This window comes from Sardina pilchardus, chromosome 11 (assembly GCF_963854185.1).
Source record: "Sardina pilchardus chromosome 11, fSarPil1.1, whole genome shotgun sequence".
Taxonomy (NCBI): Eukaryota; Metazoa; Chordata; class Actinopteri; order Clupeiformes; family Clupeidae; genus Sardina; species Sardina pilchardus.
Window position 1 is genome coordinate 16,609,611 of NC_085004.1, and position 10,360 is coordinate 16,619,970.

Here is a 10,360-nt window from a genome sequence, read left to right on the forward strand (position 1 = left end):
CAGACACAGACACAGACACAGACACAGACACACACACACACTCACACTCACACTCACAGAAGGTAGACAGCTTACCCAAGAGAGCATTTAGCATTGTTGTGATAATGCTGATCGCTCAGAAGCCACACAAACGAGAAAAGATTAACGTGAGGTGAGCTTGTCAGACTTTTTTTTAGTGAGTTAGAGATACAAAAGGGGACAGTAGACCAAAGCTGGATCTGGGCAGGGCATGTCCAATCACATTGCAGTACTACCTGTCTCCCTATGCAAAATAGGCTGCTCCGACTCCAAGGTGGAAGAAGGGAGATGTTCGACAATGTTGGTTTTGTAGCAGGTGTGGTGCCTCACACACAGAGGCTTTCTTCTCCACTCAGCAGACGGGGATGCGTAGTGAGTGCGGTCACACTGCCCCCTACAGTTCACACAAAACATTACACCATTACAGTATTTCTGTCGCTCTTCCGCTCCCTCATAATTTCTGTCTTCCCATAACAAAAGAAAATCTAAAAGATATCTAATTATTATCTGCTTAGTTTCCCTTACACAATAATGAGATAGATTTAGGCTTACATTTCTTGTTTCTATATGGGGCGAACTTGTCCTAGAGTGCTCAAGGAGAGTCTTGACAGAGTCAGAAATCATGCTCAGATTTTATTAAATGTTTACACATCTCTTCTGATTTTTCTACAGACAACATTGAGGGTGAGGCACACATTTTCACAATGAAGTACATTTAACTAGCCTATAACACAAAGCTTTGGGGGAGAAGAACAGCTGTTTTGTTCATTGTGATCAGTGTTCACATAAAGGGCCTCATTTTATTTATCAAGGTGAATTTTAAAATAATTTCTTATGATCAAACTTGATACATAATTTAAGCAATAATGGCATCACACACCTCCTTCTCCTCAGGTAAGGATAGATCATTTAGAACTCAAATACCTTTCTTACTTTTCTGTTCCTGTTACTCCCCTTCTCTGACCATGGCTGGTGATCTGAATAGATGACCATTTCAGGATAAACCGTTCTCCCCCTGAAACACAATTATTCCTACTCCAGCTGTTAGTGAAAATGAACACAAAGGAATCCGCCTTAAATGGACCCCTCATCTCAAATGGCTGTTTTGTTCTGTACGTGACAACATGAACCCCCGTCACTGGAAATAAGGCTTTTTTTTAACAGCTGAACAGAGCTGGTGGAGAAGTGAGACGTGAAACATGGAGTCATGCATAGAGTGCTAATGGGTACTTTAAACATACCTGCTGGAGGGGGAAGTAGTGAAATCCTTCAATTCTATGGCACTCGAGACAGTAAATGCAGTGAACTGGCACCCTAAATGCCAGACTATTCTCCATTCTTTGTCTGTCTCTGTTATCTCGAAAGGTCTCTGATAAGTAGAGTATGCCCCTACAGCACCACGTCCTGGGATGGTCATGTTAACGTCCACACCAATGACAGGCTGGCTTGAGAAGTGATGAATATCTCAATGTGAAATTTGGGTGTAGAACAAAGAGGCAAATAGGATGTGAAGGATTCAAGACTTTGGATGTGTTCCAATGGGATGTGTGGAATGCTCTTATATCTACAAGTGTCCCCACATAATCACACACACACACACACACACACACACACACACGCATACACACATAAACACACACATATATGCGCACACACACACACACACACACACGTACAAGCACACACACACACACACACACACACACACACACACACACAAAAAGCCCTTTAACTTCAACCTGACTCTGCTGACACACACACACACACACACACACACACACACACACACACACACACACACACACACACATATTTTAGCTTGCCTGTTTTACGCTTCTCCTTTGTCCCTGTTTCATGTGTTTCCTCCACTGTTTACGCTACTCCGTCTGGACCCTTTTCTCCCTGAGACCTCTTCAGGCTTTTAATCTTTTTTTCTCTCTCTGCTTACCTGCCTGCCTCGTGTCCTTCCTGGCGTCCCTTCCTGTGATACCTCATCTCCCCACCATCATCTAGAAGGACCCCGTGGCCTCCCACGTCGCTGCCGCGGAGAGAGGGGTCTGTATCTCGGCAACGCACCTAGCAACCACTCCTCGTAACCATGGATTATAACCTGTTGCCAAGGGAAACAGAGATGGAGGATTGATTTTCAGGGATGAAAATGGGAGAGGGCTAAATGGAATAAATAAACTATGCCTAGACATGGCACAGTGCATATGTGTGTGTGATTTCACTTTATTCATTCGTCTCATCTGGATGTGTCTGAAATATCCATCAGCTGGTTTAGGAGGTCAGACCCTCTTGTCCTGCTTCTGCGTGCGCGTTCGATTCAACCCGAACCAACAAGTGCCCCTGCCGCCTGCTTTGTATGCGACGCATGTTAAGTCTGTAGACATGCCAGTTTAAGACATGCTGTTTTCAGACAGCCACACAATGTGTAATACAAAAAAAACTGAAATAAAACGGAGAGAACAAATACTGAGCATTATTATTTATTTAGAATTATTTTCTACAGTCGTGTACCAAAAAAAAAGACATCCCAAATTGTATTTATTGTTCTTTTTGGTTGTTGACTGTTGTGTTTCCTTTGTGGGACGACTAAATGAAACAAAGCACAAGGACATGAGTGAGAGAGGACACGGTTGTGAGTGTGAGCTCAGGTGCAAAAGGCACCAGGGTGAATAGCTTTGTAGAAATAGCGCGCTGTGAGTTCCCCGCTGCTTCCAGAATGTTCTGAAGGCCGGGGCTTTTCATTAGCCGAGCGACTAACAGCTCGAATAACGGCTAATTATCTCCTTCTGGATCAACTGATTGCAGAGCTCTCAGGTAACATTTTAAAAAGGAGGGAGGGTGAAAATGAAGAGAGAGAGAGAGAGAGAGAGAGAGAGAGAGAGAGAGAGAGAGAGACGAAAGTGCAGTTTTACAAATCAGGATCTACAGGGTGCAGCTTGGAACACAAAATATAAAATTTCACTATTCACTCCATCCCACATTAACACACTGGGAAACAAATGTTGGTGGCAGGGTGACGCCTTATTTATAATTGGTATTTTTTCACTCTTTGTGTGTGTGTGTGTGTGTGTGTGTGTATGTGTGAGTGTGTGTGTGTGTGTATTTGTGCTGTGCGAAAGTATCGGTGTGTTGGTGGATGGGAGTACATTTGTGGGTGTGTAGAGTGTGTCTGCATCAGTGTGTGTGTGTGTGTGTGTGTGTGTGTGTTATTAGTGATGTGGCAGTGTAGATCGTATTTGTAGCTCTTCAGATTTTCTACAAGATCTGCATAAGAAATGTATAATATATGAATTATACTGTGCAATGAGCAACTACAAAAATGAATTGAGCAAAAAAATTTAGCTATGACTCAAACATATGAAAAATCTCAGGAACATCAGACTGAATGGCACTCACAATGCAGCATTTGCACTTCTAAAATTAATTTCATATTTGAATTAGAGAGGCTACCGATCCAATACTGATATTGGCTGTCGGCTGGACCACACTTCTGTGACAATGGTCAGCAATCATTTCCTGTTTACCAAGGCAACAAGTTCTACAGTGACTCATTGATATAAAATCAATAAAGCACTCACATTGGATCAGTACTCAGTATCGTGTAATACCCAAAGTACAGGTAGGCTACCGTTGCCATACTGTGGGTAAAAAAAATGGATTGGTGTATCCTTAATTTTATAGCTTCATTAACACATCTATTACAGCTGCATGCATGAGCACTAATCATTATAATAACATTATCACTATGTTAAATGGCTCTCTGTTAACAATATTTGCTATCTGGTTATAACTAAGTAGCCTATTCCAAAATATTAAAATACTGTGTATTACACACTCACTAATGTTCTTCTATCTTTCAACTAACATAATACTGGCCTTGCAGTGTAATTTAAAGCCCTTAATCAAGAGCACTAACTTCCAGGTAGAATAAGAAGTCAATGGGAACATCAATCTGAAACCGACTTGCCCATTTTATAGTGTGAAGTATATAATGTAATCTTAATATATATAGGGCCTAATCACGCACACACGCAATCAGTGGCAGATCTGATTGCGTGGAAGGTTTTTTGAGGTTTTACTAGAGTGTTACTTGCTTACTTGTCTACTCTCTTCAGCTATGGTGAAAACAATCTGACAGGAGCTCTTATGTTACACATAAAACCCTCTCTTTATAATCCTCTTTTTGATTAATGCTTTTACATGGCCACACAAACTCATAATTACTTTAAACCCCACTCATGCCATCGCCTCCGAGGCAAATTACAGCACGGCCACGCCAGCATCCTGCGGGCAAGCCCATGGATATGAAAGCCTGCAATTCTCCCAACCCTTGTCACCCTCGCCAGCGCACCCGACCACAGTAATGATAACCTGCCACCGAGGACCACCGCAATGTAGCTGTAATGTCCTTGGAAAGTGCAGTCGCGTATCTGCGTGACGCTAGGGCGAGCTGCTTCGTGTCACTCGTGGGCGCCTTTCCGCTACCAATCTGGGTGTTAATGGCCAGACGATCCCTCGGTCCGTAGAGCCGACTAGCCATTGTTGGGATGACAGCTGACACGGGCTTTGGGCATAATGACACCGCTGTTAGTCGCGGTGCTTTGACACATGTCATGGGTTCCCCGCCATCTCTTCTGAGCTCCTGCAGTGTTATTAGCCTCGGACAAAAGCTTCTCCCGCTTGATTAGGCAGGGTCAAGACAACATGAATCGACGGGATCCTTGGGCTTTTTGCCATGCAAAGGGAGATGGTCGTAGTGTGCAAGTGCTTTTAAATAGGAGTAGGACAGCAACATATTGGGTACATAATTATTTAGTTTTCAATGCCCGGCAGACATGCACACCGCCAGACACTACATTTGGCAGCACTAACCTCTCCTGAAGTCCACGCGAAGGCCAGGGCCACTTCACTTCAGAAGCTCATTATTATACGACATCTCCACCTGGTGGGCAATTTTAGAAATTAAGATAAGAGCAGCATTTTCAAATGATCAAATTGAACACGAAGAAGATGGCATATATCAGAGATATTATCAATATGTATGAAGTAGGCTACATCAATAACATATATCCATAACTTGTGATGAATAATTTCTAAGCCAAATAATAATAAAGAAAAAAATGCATAGCTTTGTAAAGCAATCTTAGCAAACACTCATAGACCTCGTAGCTACAGAAATCTTTTCAATGTTTCACTAAATTACCCTGTTGAACCAGAAGGTGGCAGTGGAGACAGTAACATTTTCCATTTACATGTGAAGTTGTATGCAGTTAGAACAAAGGATTTGAGGCCCACTTCAAGGGCAGGAATCTGAGTATGGTCTGATGCTTGAAGGAAGTAATGTGATTAATAATTTTACCAAAACGTATAAATGTAGTTGAACAGATGTCTCTCTCTCTCTCTCTTTTCCCCCTTTTGATGTATAGAAATCACAAAGAATATGTCCTCATAACACTTATCCAGGGTTAAAGGCAAAATCTTTCATGTGTGCATATAATGGTTTAAGTGTGTGTGTGTGTGTGTGTGTGTGTGTGTGTGTGTGTGTGTGTGTGTGTGTGTGTGTGTGTGTGTGTGTGTGTGTGTGTGTGTGTGTGTGCGTATGTGTGTGTGTGTGTGTGTGTGTGTCTGTGTGTCTGTGTGTGTGAATCGTGCACTGGGCACTTTTTGTGTGTCTGCTCGAGTGCCTCTGCATATATGTGTGTTCTCTCCTCCATTCGGCAGATGTCGGCGTGCCACATTAGATGTTGTTCGGCTTTACAGCTTGCAAATTAAACCATTAGTTTAAACACGGAGGGGACCAGCGGAGTGCGGCGAGGGGAACAGGGGCGCTTGACTAAGGGGCGCAGCGTCGAGCGGAGGGTGTGGAGCTCCAGATGTTACGCTCCCCCGATGGCTGCACGCTCATCACTACGGACAAAATGTCACACGGCGGAATAATAAACCCCTGCTGCAAAAGCGGTGCTCTGTGAGCCGTTGAAAATCGAAAGGTTACCTTCCCTTTGCCTGTCTTAAAATATTACATTTGGTCCTCTGGGCGGTGGGTATTGCCCTCAAGCTGGAAGAGGGTGTACCATTCATTGAAGTGTTCTTTAAAGAATGGTTAGAGGATTCCTCAATACAAATACGCACAAAAACCTCAGCCTCTAACATCGGCATTGTAATACCTAGGCCATGTGTAAATGTTTATTTATTTTCTGTAAATGTCCAGTTACACAAACTTCTACTTCACAAGAGTAAGGGCCTCTATCAAATGGAACAGCCTAATAATGGGAGAAAACAACAAGGACCGCAGAGGTACAGCTACAACTGTTTGTGAATTGCCTAAAAACAGCTAGGCTCAACTTTTGTTTGCTTGTAATAGAAGTTCTCTTTGCTTGTTTGATGTGCACCTATCTTGCTTGCTTCAGCTGTCCTTTGATGAAAAAAACAGGCACTATTTTCTAGCACTATCTGTAGACCACCTTTCATGTCCTTAAGCTATGGTTTATCTGGACAGAGAGTAATGCGGAGGACACTCCACACTGGCGATGTTTGTTATTTCCAGACAAATTAGGCGAGATGTGAAGAGTCTCTAGTCTCGTCCGTCAGTGTGGCCTGAAGTCACATTCAGATTCCACTCAGGGGGAAGCGTATCGGTCTGCACACAGGGAACAATGGAGCCTGTGAAGTGTGTTTGTGTGTGTGTGTGTGTGTGTGTGTGTGTGTGTGTGTGTGTGTGTGTGTCACTTGGTAAATATTGAGGGATGAGAGAGAAACAGAGTGTGTAAGAGAGAAGAAAAAGAGGCAGGCATGAGACAAAGAAAAGACAGAGAGAAAGAGAGATTGAGAGAGAGAGAGAGAGAGAGAGAGAGAGAGAGAGAGAGAGAGAGAGAGGAGAGAGAGAACGAAATATGACTGAAGTTGAGACACAACAAGACAGAGAAATCAAGAAGGGGAGAAAGCAAAGGAAAAGATGGATGGAGAGAGAATAACAGAGGGAGAAAGATAAAATGAGAGAGAGAAAGTGTGTGCATACAGATGAGGTAAAACACGGACGGAAATGGTAGAGTAAGTGTGTTAGTGTGGCGGTGAGAGATGGCCTTATGAAGCAGCTAATTGATCAATTATGAAAACAGAGGGAGGCAGGATAACTGGAGACGGAGAGATGGATCAGCCTCTGACGTAATGACTCTGATAAGAGAACAGCACCACAGGCAGAATATCCTGAGAGGTAAAAACTTAACTTAAGCAGAGGTGAGAGAATATAATAGACTTTTGAACACACAAGCAAATGTACTTTGTATCAAACAAGCTAGCTAGATGATCAGTGGGTTATGATTCAGCCAAGAGAACTAGTGTATAGTAGTACTTAATTACTAATTAGTAGTTAGCAGACTTAGATATGCATCTCTAGATATCTATCTGCAATAAGAGATTTACTGACAGGTAGGAAAGGTGTATAAGGGAGGTCTTAAAGGTATGGTAATATTGATAGGTGTATAAAGTACAGTAGGACCTAAAGGCATGGTAATATTGATAGGTGTATAGTACAAGGGAGGTCTTAAAGGCATGGTAATATTGATAGGTGTACACTGTAGGCCTACAGTAAGGGAGGTCTTAAAGGCATGGTAATATTGATAGGTGTACTGTATGGGAGGTCTTAAAGGCATGGTAATATAGGTGTATAGTACAAGGGAGGTCTTAAAGGCATGGCAATAATGATAGGTGTAGTCAAGGGAGGTCTTCAAGGTTTAAAGAACAATTCTGAAAACCAACAGACTTGTTTCAGACATAAACATCAACAAGTCATTTTTTTGATATGTTACAGTAACTGATTAGCCTGGGTTTTCCCATACTGCCTTGCGCGGTGATTTCAATCCCGCTGCTAAGCCAGTCTGGAAACTAACGCCCAAATGTTCGCCTGATGTTGGCGAACCAATCACAGAACATCCGAGAAGTTTCCCTTGCTTCTTGCGTCTACATTCGACGCCAAAGGATTTACGGCAGCCCTTAGCGTTGCATACGAACGAGTTGGGTGAGCTATGCGCATTTGATAGACATCCGTGGCGCCCAATGAAAGGATCTGGGCATTTGTTCAAATACGAGAAAATGAACGTCTGGTTGCCAGACCACGTCTCATTTGAGAAGTGGTAGGCGTTAGCCAGGCTAGTAACTGATTTCAGTTTCAGTTTAAAACTTTGAGGTACAGTACGACCTAGAACGACTCATATACCTACAGCATGTCTTTTTGTAATAGATTGCACTATTTTTTTTTTTTTTAAGTATATTTTTTTGGCTTTTATGCCTTTAATGATAGGACAGTTGAGAGAGACAGGAAGTGAGTGGGAGAGAGTGTTGGGGTGGGATCCGGAAAGGACCACGGGGCGGGAATCGAACCCGGGTCGCCGGCGTGCGGTGCAGGTGCCCCAGCCAGTTGCGCCACGGCTGGGGCCAGATTGCACTATTTTGGCAGAGTTCATTTGATAAAAGGTGGATTTCAGACAAGGAACAAACAAGCAAGGAATTTGACTCCGGTTAATCTTTGCACTCAAGTACAACACTCAACATAACAATAACATAGAAAACAGTCAAAAAGAATAAGTAAGTTATGTATAAGAATAAAGGAATAAATACAGTACATTTAAAAATGAATAGATGCTATGGGTGGCCTTGTTGTCCCTGTCAAGTGTAGCGGACGGGATTCACGTCCGCTTTAGTAGGGGTTTTGACTTTCCCTGGATGACTGGAGGTTAGAGGATCTGTGTCCCTAACCCCCAAACCAATTCGTCTCAGGCCCACTCTGCCTTCACAAAATGAATAAATGGTTAAGGCTTCAGGATTTGAGTGTGTCACAGTGCTAACCTGAAGAGCAGAACACGTCTATAAGTGTATGTTTGTTAGTGTCACTTACCCCGTGCTTTCCCTAACTACAGTATTCTGTCAGCAGAGAATGAGACGCCCCTACTCCAGAGAATATAACCTGAAATCTCACAATGAATAACTTTCCAGCAGAAACAGTATTTGAAAAGTAGAAAACAAGTGTACATTTATTACACTATAACAATTTTTAAAGAGAAATGAAATAATATGAAATTCAATTAATTCAAATATGTTGTTAAACAAAATAATCAATTCGTTTTCCCCTCAATCTTCATAAGTTTATAATACTCAAAATGGTTGGCCAACCTCTAGAAAACTGAGCGCTCAAACTATGGTAACCTCAATCAAATGTTCAACTTCAATGAACTCAAAATGAAACCCTCCAGTTCGATGTCACAAAATGTTTCAATAATCCCAATGCTTTCACAGTATCAGAATATGTTAGTCACCCACAACGTCTTAATATTAACTAAATTGCAAGCTACTAATTACCATAAACAAATACAATAGACCAATGTTGCTTTGGGTATGAAATGTCTCAGTCCAAAATACCCAACTTGAATGAAAGTGTTCGGAAATGTCCTTGTAGGCTATTTCAGTCTGAACGATCCCGCAAAAATAATTAGATTAACTCCTCCTTCGTAACGCAGTCCTTAGCAATAACAAAGTAGCAAAACAAATAGCAAAAATCCTTGGTTTCGGTCACAGCAGAGGCTATTCCACCGTAGCATGAACACACACGGTAAATTAGATTAGGTACTTCACCTCACGTTCTTGCTTTAACTTGGGCCCAGTCGCTGAAGTCGTGGAGCAGTCTCTGGTTGGCACAGGAGACCTTCGAAAACTAACCAGCATGGGGAATCCAACATAGACTAGCCGACTAGCCAACTAGCATAACGAAAGGCTGGTTAAACTCTCCTTCCCTCGGCGGATGTAAGGAGCTTCACTCTCTCGCACGAAAGCTCCAAAACACTCCCAAAAGCCAGGAGGCAAACATAACTTTGAGTTGCTCACTAAATTCACTAGAGTGAACAACTTTAACAGCGTTCACTTTTTAAATTATCTTCTCTGTATCAGCCAGGTAACCATTCACACACGTTACCGCTGCATCTCCATCTCTTCTCTCCCTTCCGGTCCTATCTACTCCACACATCCTCTATGGTACTTCTAAATGCTGATTGGTTACTGATTAAAATATTTAAGAAATAAATGTATTTTACATCTGTCACATTCCCCCCCTTCAAACCCTGCCATACCAGAGACTCCTCCACTGGCTCCAGGGACTCTGCAAGAATGGAACAGAATTCAGTCAATCAATACATCAGACATGTAGGGACTACATTGTGCCTAAATAAGCCCATTTTTCTTACCCACCCATTTCATTTACTGTATGCTTTCAAATAAAACAAATATACATTTCAAATCAATAAGGCCCAAAATAAAGTATTTCACTTCATAACATATCCCTCACGAT